The 13,579-nt window shown below is 45.7% G+C and overlaps 3 long non-coding RNA genes across 3 annotated transcripts; 2 read left to right on the top strand and 1 right to left on the bottom strand.

Annotated features, from left to right (window-relative positions):
• Positions 1-2,372: 2,372 nt before the first annotated feature.
• LOC116075157 lies at positions 2,373-4,781 on the top strand. Its single transcript, XR_004112442.1, has 3 exons — positions 2,373-3,647; positions 3,773-3,857; positions 4,390-4,781. It is a non-coding gene; the product is annotated as an uncharacterized LOC116075157 (long non-coding RNA).
• A 4,990-nt stretch (positions 4,782-9,771) lies between these two features.
• Positions 9,772-11,268, top strand: LOC116075158. Its single transcript, XR_004112443.1, has 2 exons — positions 9,772-9,915; positions 11,153-11,268. It is a non-coding gene; the product is annotated as an uncharacterized LOC116075158 (long non-coding RNA).
• A 183-nt stretch (positions 11,269-11,451) lies between these two features.
• Positions 11,452-13,424, bottom strand: LOC116075156. The gene is made up of 2 exons (XR_004112441.1): positions 12,355-13,424; positions 11,452-11,646 (listed from the first exon to the last, which is right to left on the bottom strand). It is a non-coding gene; the product is annotated as an uncharacterized LOC116075156 (long non-coding RNA).
• Positions 13,425-13,579: the final 155 nt, after the last annotated feature.

The following is a 13,579-nucleotide window of genomic DNA, read 5'->3' as shown; positions in this document are numbered from 1 at the left end:
TGTGAGCCACCATGTAGTTGCTGGGATTTGAACTCATGACCTTTGGAAGAGCAGTCAGTGCTCTTACCTGCTGAGCTATCTCTCCAGCCCCAGCTTTTCCTTTCTATACTATGCTTAAAACTCAGCTGACCTGAACCCTGCTCTGAGAATGTGTTTCAGTATGGGTTGGACAGGAAAGTTGCTGAAACATAACCAGCCATGGTAGTGTGGCCCGCCAGCAGCCAAGAGCTGTGCTAAGCTGGAGCAGAGACTCCACAGGTCCTCATCATGGCAGGCACAGGAAGAGGCCGGATCCAATCACGGCTACCCAGCAAGCTGCAGAAAAGCAGCTGGGGTCAGCCTGGCCCTTTCCTGGAGACAAACCTTATCTTCTCTCCACCTGCAGTAGCCAGCCCTCCATAGAGACCCATGGTGGGCCCCAACTCCCCGGAGCAAGCACTGGAGGGACACTAGGCTCAGACTGCTTACCGAATGCACATGCTGCTTAAAGCTTGAGGAAGTGTGGTAGAGAGCTCAGTCTTGACTCTTGCTTTTCATCACCCGAGCTCTCACCCCCTCACACTCAGCCTTCCAGCCTTTCCATGGACTCAAGCTGACTGGAATATATAATCCCGATTTTATATGGAAATCACAATATACAAGCAAGGTTTCGTTGTGTGTGTTTGTGTGTGTGTGTGCGCGTGCGCCCGTGGATATGCATATGCCACCAGAGCAGACCTGTGTAGCTTTCAACTCTGAGATACCCTCTTCTCGAAGTATAGGTGATCTCTGGAGGTCAGAAGAGGACATCCGATCCCCTGGAGGGCGAGCCATAATGAAGGTGCAATGAACAGAATTCTGGTCTTGTGTATGAACAGCAAGCACTTTTAACTGTTGAGCCATCCCTCTGGCCTCCAGACAATTTTTTTTTTTAAAGAAATTATAGCTTAAGTGATGTTTGATCAAGAATTTTAAGATGAAATATTAGCTTTAGCCACTATGTCTTTTGCGTGGAATACAAAACGCATATTATGTGGTTGTATTTACTCTCGGTTCTTCTACGAGTTTAACGATTTCTTACAAAAGCCTGTGATCATTTCTCAGTTAAGTTATACCCAGACAGAAACAGAAGTTTTCCTGTTCTACTATTTCAAAATCAGACTCTTTTTTTTTTTTTTTTTTTGGATTTTCGAGACAGGGTTTCTCTGTGTAGCCTTGGCTGACCTGGAACTCACTCTGTAGAGCAGGCTGGCCTCAAACTCAGAAATCCGCCTGCCTCTGCCTCCCAAGTGCTGGGATTAAAGGCGTGGGCCACCATCCGGCTAGACTCTTCTATGTGTTTGTTAAAGAAGATTTGGAGAAAAGTAGAAAGAAAAAGAATGGAGAGTAATTCTACCACCAATCACATTGATATTTTACAGCAGATTCATTGACTACTATATAATAAGTGTAAGTGTCCCAATAAAACACAAAATGATACACTTCCATCTATATGTTAGAAATGCAAGAGTTTGCTAGATGGCAATGGGTGCCTGTAGCTCTGAGTTCACTGGTGGCAGCAATGGGACATGTTGATGTAATTTTTAACCTTTCCAATTTTTAATTTTCTACATTAAGCATATAAATGTTTTATTCTTAATTATATCTGCACACTATGTATTTGTATTTTAAAAAATACTTATTTTTTAATTATGTGTGGGTATCTCTGTATGAGTATGTGAATGTAAGCACAATGTTCTGAAGGCCAGGAGAGGGCGTGGCTGAAGACCTGGGGTGGGTGTGGCTGAAGGCCTCGAGGGGGCGTGGCTCCCCCGGAGTTGGAGTTATAGACCTTTTTAAGTCACTGGATGTGAATGCTGAGACTTGAACTCAGGTCCTCTTCAAGAGCAGTCTGTGCCCTGCTCCTCCAGCCCTTGTATTTGGAATTTTGGAAACAGGATCTCATGCTGAAAGTCCAGGATGACCCAGAACTCAAAACATAATCCCGATGCTGAGGTGATGGGTGTACGCCTCCAGCTTGGCTTTCTATTTTATTTTTTAAGAGTAGAGTAGACGCTTGCTAAGTTATGATGTCACATCTCTTCTGTTCACTGTACTTGAATAATTATGCACTACTTAATAACAGCAGCTTCTCATACTTGCAGGCAGTACAACTTGCAAAAGTCTTGTTTGCTCCTTTTTGTGTCCCTTTGAAGCGAGCTGTAATAGTCTCATCTGTGATAGAGAGTTTGGGGAAGGGAATTATTTTGTGGGGTTTTTGTTTGTTTGTTTGTTTGTTTGTTTTGTTTTGTGTTTTTTCAAGACAGGGTTTCTCTGTATAGCCTTGGCTGTCCTGGAACTCACTCTGTAGACCAGGCTGGCCTCGAACTCAGAAATTGGCCTGCCTCTACCTCCCAAGTGCTGGCAGTAAAGGCGTGTGCCACCACCGCCCGGTAAAAAAATATTTTAATTAGTTTGTCTTTGTGATTTATCAACACATTTTTCAGATTATTTCATGGGTTTTATTATTATTATTTCATTCTATAACCCAGGCTAGGCTTGAAATTGGGATCCTTCTGTTTCAGTTCTGTTGAGTCCGGGGATTACGTCTCAGCTGTGGTTTGTCTGTGGGCTAACAATGATTTTATATATTCAGCCATCCATTCATCCTTAACTAGTCACCACTGATGACCCAGCACACCCCATTGGGGCCGCTCTGCTAGCTTTAACAGGAAACAAGATAAATAAGACATTTTATTCCATCCCACAGCTTTTGTCGTCTGGTTACCCTGGCAACAGACTCGGAGTCTGCGTTGTCAGATAACACACAGTCCACACTGCAACTGGGACAGGACCTGGAGACAGCTCAGCAAAGGTGTTGCCTGTGTGTGAGCTACCGGAGAGGTTTCCGTTACTCCTTGAAACCAGTCATTTCTCCACAAACAAGGTTTCCAGCCCAGAAAGCTGGGGCTCTGGGGCTTGAACTAGTAGCATCCGGCAAGGGGGTATGAAAGACAATCAAAATGTTATAAGGAGAAATGCCGCGCTTTCATTAACTTTTACATACAGACTTAATCCTTTTCTTACTGGGGATATGTTTAAATCATGTGAGGAATACTGGCAGCACAGTGTAGACATAGCTGTCTTATGAATGAACACACATGCTGAGCGCCCAGTGGCGTGGAGTATTGAGTTGACTGATCCTGTCCTTCATCTTTGCTTAGCCATACATAGAACTCCGTGACAGGCTTACCAGGCCAGCTTTCCAAAGCCACCGGGGTCTGTTTGGATCTGGTGGCTGAGAAGAGAATTGTACAGGCTTTAGGATGGTTAACTTTTGAGGTAGGTGAGCAGACTCTGCCATGTCTGCCTGACGTAGCCTGTTGAGGGTTGGCTAACTGCTGCAAGGCATGATGGGTAATGCCTCACACAATGGGAGTGTGTGGGTCCCCCCATCCCCCGCCGCCATTTTTTTTTTCTGTAGTCATAGCACCGGGCCATAAAAAGACAGCTCAGTGCCTGAATGCAGATAGTCATTCAGGGACCAAGATGGCTGGTGATGTCTGTGGCTTCCGCAACTGGTCCAGGCTCCATTCAGAAGGCAGTTGAAAAGCTGGGTGAGGTGGTACAGGCCTGTTACCACAGCAAGGAAGGAGCATCATGAATTCCAAGCCAGTCTAAGCTACACGGTGAGCTCTTGTTTTCAAACAAACGATCCGAAGGCAGTAACACCAGAAGCTCAGAGAGGAAATGAAAGCTTAAACACGAGGCGGCCAGTTCTTTCTGGGTGTCTTACCTTCAGTTCTGCTCACAGGTGTTGCAAGTAGCTTTTGCTACTGTCTACGATCCGGAACCGGCCATGCTACCAGCCTACCACCCAGCTTTCCTTGAATTTGCAGGTAAAAGACACGGACACATAGTCGTTCAATTTCAATTTGCCTTTTGACGCAATTGCTGGGCGATACTGTCTCCCACCTGGGAAAGAGTGCCCACATCAATATATATATATATATATATATATATATATATATATATATATATATATATATATATATAAGATTTTTATTTATTTAATATATGTGAGTACACTGTTGCTGTCTTCAGACACACCAGAAGAGGGCGTCAGAACGCATTACAGATGGTTGTGAGCCACCATGTGGTTGCTGGGAATTGAACTCAGGACTTCTGGAAGAGCAGTCAGTGCTCTTAACCGCTGAGCATCTCTCCAGCCCCATCATCAATATTCTTATCTCTGTGCTTCTCCACCTGCCCTCAACTTGAGTAGCTCAGTCACATCCCAGCTAAACACTTCTGACCTCCGGCCTGTAGGAGCGTTCACAGACCGCTACTCCGCCCCAAATCTCACATGTCTGGTCACCTGTTCTCCATCAGAAGCATCATGAACTCTGTTTTCCTCTCCTTGCCTCCCAGGACCCGGAAGTCCTGCCTATTCCTTCTGCCCAGCGATTGGCCAATGGCATCTTTACTGACAGATCAAGAACCAATTGGGGAACAGGACCACCCATACACAAAGGTTCTGTTGCCAGAATAAAACTGGTAGCCATGCTTGTTAGCAGGAAGACTGGGAGAGGAGTGCTGGCTGCACAGTGGTGGTGGAGAGGAATTTGGATGCCTTTTGATTTATGGGGCAATGACTTTTCAAGCCCCAGTTTTGCCTGCTATTGAGAACTGGTTTGCTCCCTTTCTCAGGACCTCTGGTTATGATGTCATTTTACCTAAGACCACAAACCTAACAGTTACATGGCGCCTGGCATGGGGGCTCATTGTTTCTATAGATCGTCAGTTTCTTTTTTCTTTTTTTTTCTTTTTTTTTTTTTTTTTGGTTTTTCGAGACAAGGTTTCTCTGTATAGCCTTGGCTGTCCTGGAACTCACTCTGTAGACCAGGCTGGCCTCGAACTCAGAAATCCGCCTGCCTCTGCCTCCCAAGTGCTGGCAGTAAAGGCGTGCACCACCACTGCCAAGTGTCAGTTTCTTACCTCAAGGGTTGATATATCAGATATCCTGCATATCAGATATTTACATTATGATTCGCAACATTACAGTTCTGAAATATCTATGAAATAATTTAATCTTTGGGGAGTTACCACATGAGGAACTGCTTTAAAGGGTCTCAGCATTAGGAAGATTGAGTGCCACTATCTTAGAGTTTCCCAGGTGACCTCCAAGGTTCCCCTGGAGGGACCACTGAAGGTGGCTTTTTTGGAACCAGACCCTTGAATGCAGCCTAGGCCTGTGACTGAGTGTCCCCCACTGTCCTCGGAGCCACTGTGCATAGGCCTTCCCACTTGATCAGGGTAAATTCTGAGGCTTTTACAAACAAGAATAAATCTGCTGAACTGGCTCACTCACTATCTGGAATGACTGCAGAAATTCCTTGGCAGGAAGGATCCTGGCAACCTGCCTCAAACGGAGGCCAAGAGATGGTCTGGACCCATGCAGGGATCCTGGCATCTTTTGGATAAAGTAATACACAGGGCATGGCTGTTTTCATTTCCAAGCAGCTTAAGCCTGAGTGACGGAGACAGCTGTGTCCTGTGAACCTTCTGTTGCAAAACCCTCCTGTGATGTTGGCTGCTGTTTATGGCCTTCCATTGTGTGGAGCTCTGGCCTGTGACAGGGATGCAGTGTCCTCCTCAGGAGCAGGTCGAGATGACTTTGTATTTAAACCAAGTGTATTTATACTTCAAGTCTTTCAAAACCGTCTTTGTTTTATTAGTAAATGAAACAAAATTTGGGCATCTACTTTACTCTAAAGCTCATTATTGAGTTTTTCATCTACCTGTTCACTTATCCATCCATTCACCCACCAACTCATCTATCTATCCATACATCTATGCACCATTATACCCCACCGTCCATCCATCTATCCACTCATTCATCCATCCATCACTCATCCATCCATCCATCCATCTACCCACCCATCCATCCATCTTTCTACCCACTCATTCATCCATCCTTCTACCCACTCATCAATCCACCCACCCATGCATCCATCTACCCATCCACCCACTCATCCATCCATCCATCCATCCATCCATCCATCCACTCACTCACCCATTCATCTATCTATCCACACATAGATATTCCCCACCATTCTATTCTCCACCATTCATCCATCCTTCTACCCACTCATCCACCCATCCATCCATCCATCCATCCACCCATTCATCTACCAATCTACCTGTGCTTGTCAGTTTTTGTCAACTGGACATGGACAGGTGGTTCTGGATTACATAGGAAGACGGACTGAGAAAGTCATAGGAACAAGCCAGTAAGCATTGTTTTCCCATGATCTTTGCCTTAGTTTCCACCTCTAGGTTTCTGTCTTGCCTTCCCTCAGTGATGGACTGTGAAGTGGAAGTATAAGGCAAATAAATCTTTCCTCCTCAAATTGATTTTTGTCAATGTTTCATCGCAGCAAAAGGAAGTGACTAAAACATTACTCCTCCAGCTGTCTACCCAGCTCTCCTATCAGTCTATCCATGCATCCATCTAGCTACCCATCCATCTACTTACTCCTTTTATCCATCCATCCATTCATTTATCCATCCATTCACCAACTAATTTATCCATCCACCCACGCATCTATCCATCCATCCACTCATTTATCTATCCATCCATCCATCTACCCACTTATTTATCTATCTATCCATCTACCCATCTACTCATTTATCCATCCATCCACTTTATCTATCCACCCACCCATCTTCTCACTCATTTATCCATCCATCCATCATCCATTTGCTCATTTATTCATCTACCCACTCATTTATCTATCTACCTACCCATCTACCCACTCATTTATCCACCCATCCACTCATTTATCCACCCACCCACTCATTTATCTATCTACCCATCCATCCACCCACTCATTTATCTACCCATCCACTCATTTATCCATCTTCCCACTCATTTATCTATTCACCCATCCATCCACCCACTCATTTATCCACCCATCCATCCATCATCCATCTATCCATCCACCCACCTACTCATTTATCCATCCATCCATCCACTCATTCATTTATCCATCCATCCATCCACCCACTCACTCAGTTATCCATCCATCCATCCATCCATCCATCCATCCATCCATCCATCCATCCAACTAGTAATTGATGAGTAGTGTCTATCAGACACTAGAGATACAAAGTTAAACAAAACGCACCTAGAGTAGAGGTGGGAATGGAAAGTATTTATTCTTAGACCCTATCCTATATCAGAAGTATGGAATGAGTTCTAGGCACAGTATGTTTACCTCCCCATACCCCAAGAAAGGGTCACTTGAAAGCCAAGATTGAAGGCATGGGGATTTCTAGACCTCAAACCCAGAGGACTACATAAGATCAAACTCCAGAGACTAGGTGCCTTAGGGTTTCTATTGCTGTGAAAAGACACCATGACCGTGGCAACTCTCATAAAGCAAACCATTGTATGGGGCTGGTTTTAGTCCATTCTTGTCATGGTGGGAAACGTGGCAGCGTGCAGGCAGACATGGTGCTGGAGAAGGAGCGGAGAGGTCTACATCTTGATCTGCAGGCAGCAGGAAGGACTATCCTCCACACTAGGCAGAGCTTGAGCACAGACCTCAAAACCTGACCCCATGGTGATACACTTTCTTCAGCAAGACCACACCTCCTAATAGTGCCACGCCTATGGGCCTGTGGGGCCATTTTCATGCAATTCACCACCATAGGACTAGGGCAAAAACCTCATAAAGATAGTGGTTAGATCTCCCTGTGGTAGAATTTTTTTCTTTTTTTTTTAAAGAAATTTTTAACTTAGAATTTTAAATTTAGAATTTAGAATTTTAAATTTAGAATTTAGAAATTTTAAATTAAGAATTTTATACTTTCTTTTTTTTTCTTTTTTAAGATTTATTTGTTTATTATATTTAAGTACACTGTAGCTGTCTTCAGACACACCAGAAGAGGGCGTCAGATCTCATTACGGGTGGTTGTGAGCCACCATGCGGTTGCTGGGATTTGAACTCAGGATCTCTGGAAGAGCGAGCAGTCAGTGCTCTTAACCGCTGAGCCATCTCACCAGCCCTGTAGTAGAACTTCAACCTCCTACTTTTTAGTTTTGGATGCTTCTGGATGAGCAAGTCAGCCTCTTTCTGTTTTTCCTTCCTTGTTTTAAAATGAGGATCTTCATACCCAGCAGCCTATGTATTACCTAGGTTCCCAGTGGTTCAGGCTGCTCTTGGGCCCTGGGAAGGAGAGACCAAGCCTCCACAGGTGGGCCATTTTACAGAGTGTGGAGCTCAAGGGATTCTCCCCATTTCCAGAACTGGGGCCAAGACCTTTAGCATTTCTTTTGAGATTCAAAACAAAACCTCAAGTGTTTGAGACGGTTGTGTTTTCAAGGACACTGTGAGAATGTGGTCTAGGAACCGAGTTGTGCGAGGGGAATTTTTAGTGTTTGTGAGAACACGCCAAGAAAACAAAAGACTTGAGACCTCGGTCCCCCCCCACCCCCACCCCCAAACACAGACTTGTTCTTGGAATGCGTTTTCAGGTGTAGTGGCTAGCAGTGGATTTACTTCAGATTACTCGTTATTGCCTGCTGTTGTTAACTATTCTTTATGTGCCTCTTCTGGAAAAATGTGTTTTTGCCACGTGCGGCTTGTCCTGGTGATTGTACACAGCTTGAGCTCAGGAGAACTTTACTAGTGTGACCTTTTAAACTCTCCGAGTGTAAACTGTCTGGGGCTCTGAATACAGTTGGCTAGGGCACGAGACTCCCGTTCGCCTCATTCATTGGCTCCATCCTCCCAGGTCCCGCCCCCTCTAGAGCAGCGATGGACACTAGGTGGAGACAGAGCTTTAGACCTGGCCTGAGCGTGGTTTCTTCTCCCCTCAGGGGATTCAGCTTGGAGCATCAGGGTGGATCTCGCCATTTTGAGGGGGTTAAAACTGAGGACAGTGTGTTTGAAATGTTCGGATACCTTTGTCCCCGCTCATTCACATATCCGCTGTTAGCACCCTTTTCTAACGGTCTGAACACGAGCTGATGTACGTATTCATTACCTGTAATGCAGCACGTAAAACCCTGGTTTGTGACAACACGTCTTGGCAATTATTCACATAAACCCACAAGTCTTTCTATTTTTTATTTTTATTTATTTTTCTGCCTTACAATGTTCTTTAACACGAGCTCCGTAGATTAGCCGCCATTCTGTGGTTGGCTCTTTGTGGGGTCCTCTCTGTCTTTTGCTGTTGCAGATGCTGTTGTATTGAATGACCGTGTACATACATGTGGCTGTGTGCACCCGTCTGAATCGTCTGCACTATAAATGCCCTTAATTGGGGCAGCCCAGGTCGAAAGCACCTGCCAGCTGAATAGAGAGGGAGTTTTTGTGAAGGGCAATTGTGTGGAGTTTCACTGAGGCTGCCCATGTTCATACATGCTTCCACATCTAGCTGCCGGGCATCCTTCCCAGGTTTCTACCTTCTGTAATAGAGATTAGTATTTTCTTAATTAAATAAAAGCCCACAGCTGGGTGTGGTGGCTCACGCCTTTAATCCCAGCACTTGGGAGGTAGAGACGGGTGGAGCCCTGAGTTTGAGGCCAGCCTGCTCTACAGATTGAATTTCAGGACAGCCAGGGCTATATAACAGAGAAACTCTGTCTCGAAAAACCAAAAGCCAAACCCAAACCCAAAGAATACAAACCATCACACCCCCCCCCCCCCAAATAAGCCGACATGAGATCCTTTAAAAGCTGCAGAGAATTTTCCTTAGGTTTTAGGCTGAAAAGTGCTTATTTTTTATATGTGTATAAGGGTTTTGCCTGCATGCATGTATGTGCACCATGTGACCGCCTGGTTTCTGAGGAAGTCAGAAGAGAGCATCAGATTCCTCGGAACTGGAGTTAGAGGTGGTCGTGAGCCACGCCATGGGTGCTCGGTATGCAGGTCCTCTTCAAGAGCAGTAAGTGATTTTAACTGTTGAGCCATCTCTCCAACCTCTCTCGCATCTAAGGTTTTAATTTATGCTCAGTTAAGAAAAAAAAAGGGAAAAGGTGAGAAAATAGTTACCAATTATAATGACACATGGAACAGTATTATGCATATGGCTTTCTGGGTTCATTTCTGGGTCTGTGCACACTCCTCCATATTAGCTCCACTGCCGACACAATTGAACATGTGTAGACAGCTACACCCTGATGCACAATTGCTGTTACACACTCGGGGTCATGCCGGGTGTGTCCTCTGCCACCCTGTCTTCTCGGTATTCTGTTCATTTCTCCATTATACGGCACAAATTGATGCCTCCTAGTCTGTAGAACTTTCTTTTTTAAAGTTGAGCCGGGCGGTGGTGGCGCACGCCTTGAATCCCAGCACTTGGGAGGCAGAGACAGGCGGATTTCTGAGTTCGAGACCAGCCTGGTCTACAGAGTGAGTTCCAGGACAGCCAGGGCTACACAGAGAAACCCTGTCTCGAAAAAACAAAAACAAAAGTAAAGTTGAGAGCAACACAAGCATGTTTGACACCTACTGACTCCAGTTCAGGCGAGGAGATACTCAATTATTATTTACGCAGTTTCCCTTAAATACTAAGCAAATCAAGTTAGCGCGAGCCAGTGATTAACACCTTCAAGCCCAGGCTAGTGAGAGAAAGCCTATTTGGCCTTCCTGCGCTTCCCGTCTCCGTTTTCAGGGGAAAGGTTTGAAAAATTTCCCAGACTTATTACTGACTTTACTTACACAACACTGTTTTTATGAGGAATTCAATAAAAGCCCAAAGCATGAGTTATTGCCCTCCCTCCTTGCCAGAATGCAGCGGGGTTTATCTTCTCCTACTGGGGCAAAGTTGAATACGTTCCATAAAACCAAACAACCTGAGATCGAGGGTGAACTGAGCCAAATGGTGAATAAAAGGCAAATAAGTAAATCAAGAAATCCTGCGGGGGGAAGGAACTGGGCTGGTTGCTCCGGTCCAGCTGAGACGCCTTTCTGCATCTCATCATTGGCCACAAGATGGCGCTATATCCCCTTTAGTTTCCGACAGTCTTTGTAGCAGGCTGGGGGGTGGGGACAGAACTTGGACGGGAAGCCTCAGAGTTCTGTGCGAAATGCAACAGTAATTCTCCCTCCCCCCCACCCCCCGATTCTGGCAGTCAGCCAGGCTAATAAAATTTAAAAAAAAAATCTTTTTAAACCAACAGTATGAATTGAAAAAGGCTTTTAAGAAACATCTGCGCAGAGAAACCGCTACCTCGAAAGGAGTCCAACCTCATATTTATACTGTATAAATTAAAACGGAAAATAAAAGCCCCATTTGGACCAATGTGTGTAATTTCCAGGGCAAGCGAAAAGTACTTGTGAAGTCAGTGCACTTTCCAAAGGACGGTATTAAATATGGAGGTATGAGAGCCCTGGACACTCAACACTGAGTAGTGTAGGCTCCAAAGTTCAGCCTCCCCAAACAAGCACAGTTAACCAAATTTCCCGTCACAGGCTCGGATTCGAGGGCAGAGAAAGTATTTATTTATTTTTTTTAACTTTCGGCTTCTCTTGTGGCTTGCACGAACATGGCTTCCGGGCATGCGTGGCACACACGGGCAGCTGCGCGCTGCCCAAGGGAGATCTGGAATGGACAGTCACATCCCTGTCACCATCTGGAGAACGAAGTCTCCATAACATCCAAAAATTGATGTTTCTATTGATACAGAACACAAGGAGATGCTTTAGAAAGCCAACCCACAGCGCAATAGCTAACGTTGGTTGCCAACTAGACACACCTGGGCAGATGGAAGCTCAGTAGAGGAACTGCCTTCACTTCATCGTACTTACTGCCTGTGGCCATGTTCTTTTCTACTGTGGGTAGACAGTTCTACAAGGTATAAGTTTAGGGACCGCAGGCTGATGAGGTGACTCAGCCGTTAAAGAGCACCGACTGCTCTTCCGGAGGCCATGAGTTCAAATCCCAGCAACCACATGGTGGCTCACAACCAACCGTAATGAGAAATAAAGAACCTGTGGGGTCGGAGCGAGGGGGCAGGGCCTGGAGCTTGCCTTGGTTTCCTTGAAACCTTTCTTCCCAAGTCGCTTTTGGTCATGGCCTTTGTTACAGCATATAAAAGCAAATGAGGACAATCCAGATCCAAGCACTGCCTGTTGGATGGTCCACCTGGCTATCGCCAGTGTGTAGCCACAGCTTTTGGAGATTAGCGACATTCCGTAACGTCTTACCCACTGACTTCGGCAATGGCTGGCCCAAGTCCTGTCCTTGGGCATTTGTCTCCATGTTATTGGGTTGGTGGGTGCTGGGAATACTCTTGATTGCCCTGCTTTCTAGCTTGTGGACCAAGACAGGGGACACCTGGTTAACAGGGAGAGATGAGGATAGAGCAGGAATGACTTTCACCTGGATGGCAGCCAGGTGTCAGAACTCAGCTTGTCTTGGTCCTCAAGGTTGTCTACTTTTGGGTTCAGGAAGAAAGACTTCATTCCCTTTGCGAATAACGATGCCAGTGATGGATAAGGAGACTTTTGAAGAGTACCCTGGAAGCCAGGAACCACGCGACCAGCCTGCCCTCTCCCCACCCCTACCCCCCAGCTCCTGTCTTCATCCAGATGTGTGCGGGATATTTTCTTTGGTCTTTTGAGCCAACTGTCCTGTTTATGAAGGGATAGTGGAAGTTTTCTAGAAGATCCTCAAGGAATGTTCTGAAAGATGATTCCTAATATCTGTGCCCTTGGGCCAACCCAGGCTACATGAGCTATTCTCAAAATTATTTCCTAAGAACATTGGTCCTCGGGGGTGTTAGGGGAAAATAATTCACCTTTCATGCCGGAATTCAAGCTGTCTGAAAGCACCATTGCCTCATGAGTACTGACGTTTTTATAAATAGCACTTATTTTCCAAAACGAAAGTTTCATTTTACATCATTTCGGGCTTTCTTCTTCAAAATGTAGCTTTTTTTAAAAAAAAAAAAAAGATAAATAAAAATTCTAATGATGTATGTATGTCTGCTTGGGCGTATAGACATGAATGCCGGTGCCTACAGAGGGCAGAAGAGAATGTCAGAGCCCCTGGAACAGGAGTTACAGGTGGTTGTGAACCATGCCTGAACGGAACTCACTTAGTCTGAGAGAGCAGTTAACCGTGGAACGCTCTCAGCCCCTCACACTCCTTTTAGGGTTTGCCTTAACGCATGGCAGCTGGGATGCCACATGTGCTTCTGAACCCACCACGTCCTTTTCTGTCTGTATGGATGACTCGTGATGAGGGGGTCCACATCGTTCATGTAAATTAAAAAAAAAGCCAGGTGTGGTGGCATTCGTGTGCTGGGGAGACAGAGGCAGGAGTGTATCGCTGACAAGTATGGCCTAGTGGGCGAGTTCTAGGTTAATGTGTGTATGAGAGAGGAAGAGGAGGAGGGGGGAGGGGGAAAGGAACAAGGGGAAGGGGAGAGGGAGGGACAAGGGGAGAGGGATAGGTAGAGGGAGGGACAAGGGGAGAGGGAGAAAGAGGGAGGAACAAGGGGAAGAGGAGGGAAGGGAGAGAGGGAGAAAAAGGGAGAGGTGGATAAGGGGAGAGGGGGAGAGGAGGGACAGGGAGAGGGAGGAGGAGGGAGAAAGAGATGAGG

The sequence above is a fragment of the Mastomys coucha genome, unplaced genomic scaffold, assembly GCF_008632895.1.
Source record: "Mastomys coucha isolate ucsf_1 unplaced genomic scaffold, UCSF_Mcou_1 pScaffold3, whole genome shotgun sequence".
NCBI lineage: Eukaryota > Metazoa > Chordata > Mammalia > Rodentia > Muridae > Mastomys > Mastomys coucha.
The sequence above is the reverse complement of the archived record's forward strand: the minus strand, read 5'-3'. Positions and strand labels throughout refer to the sequence as shown.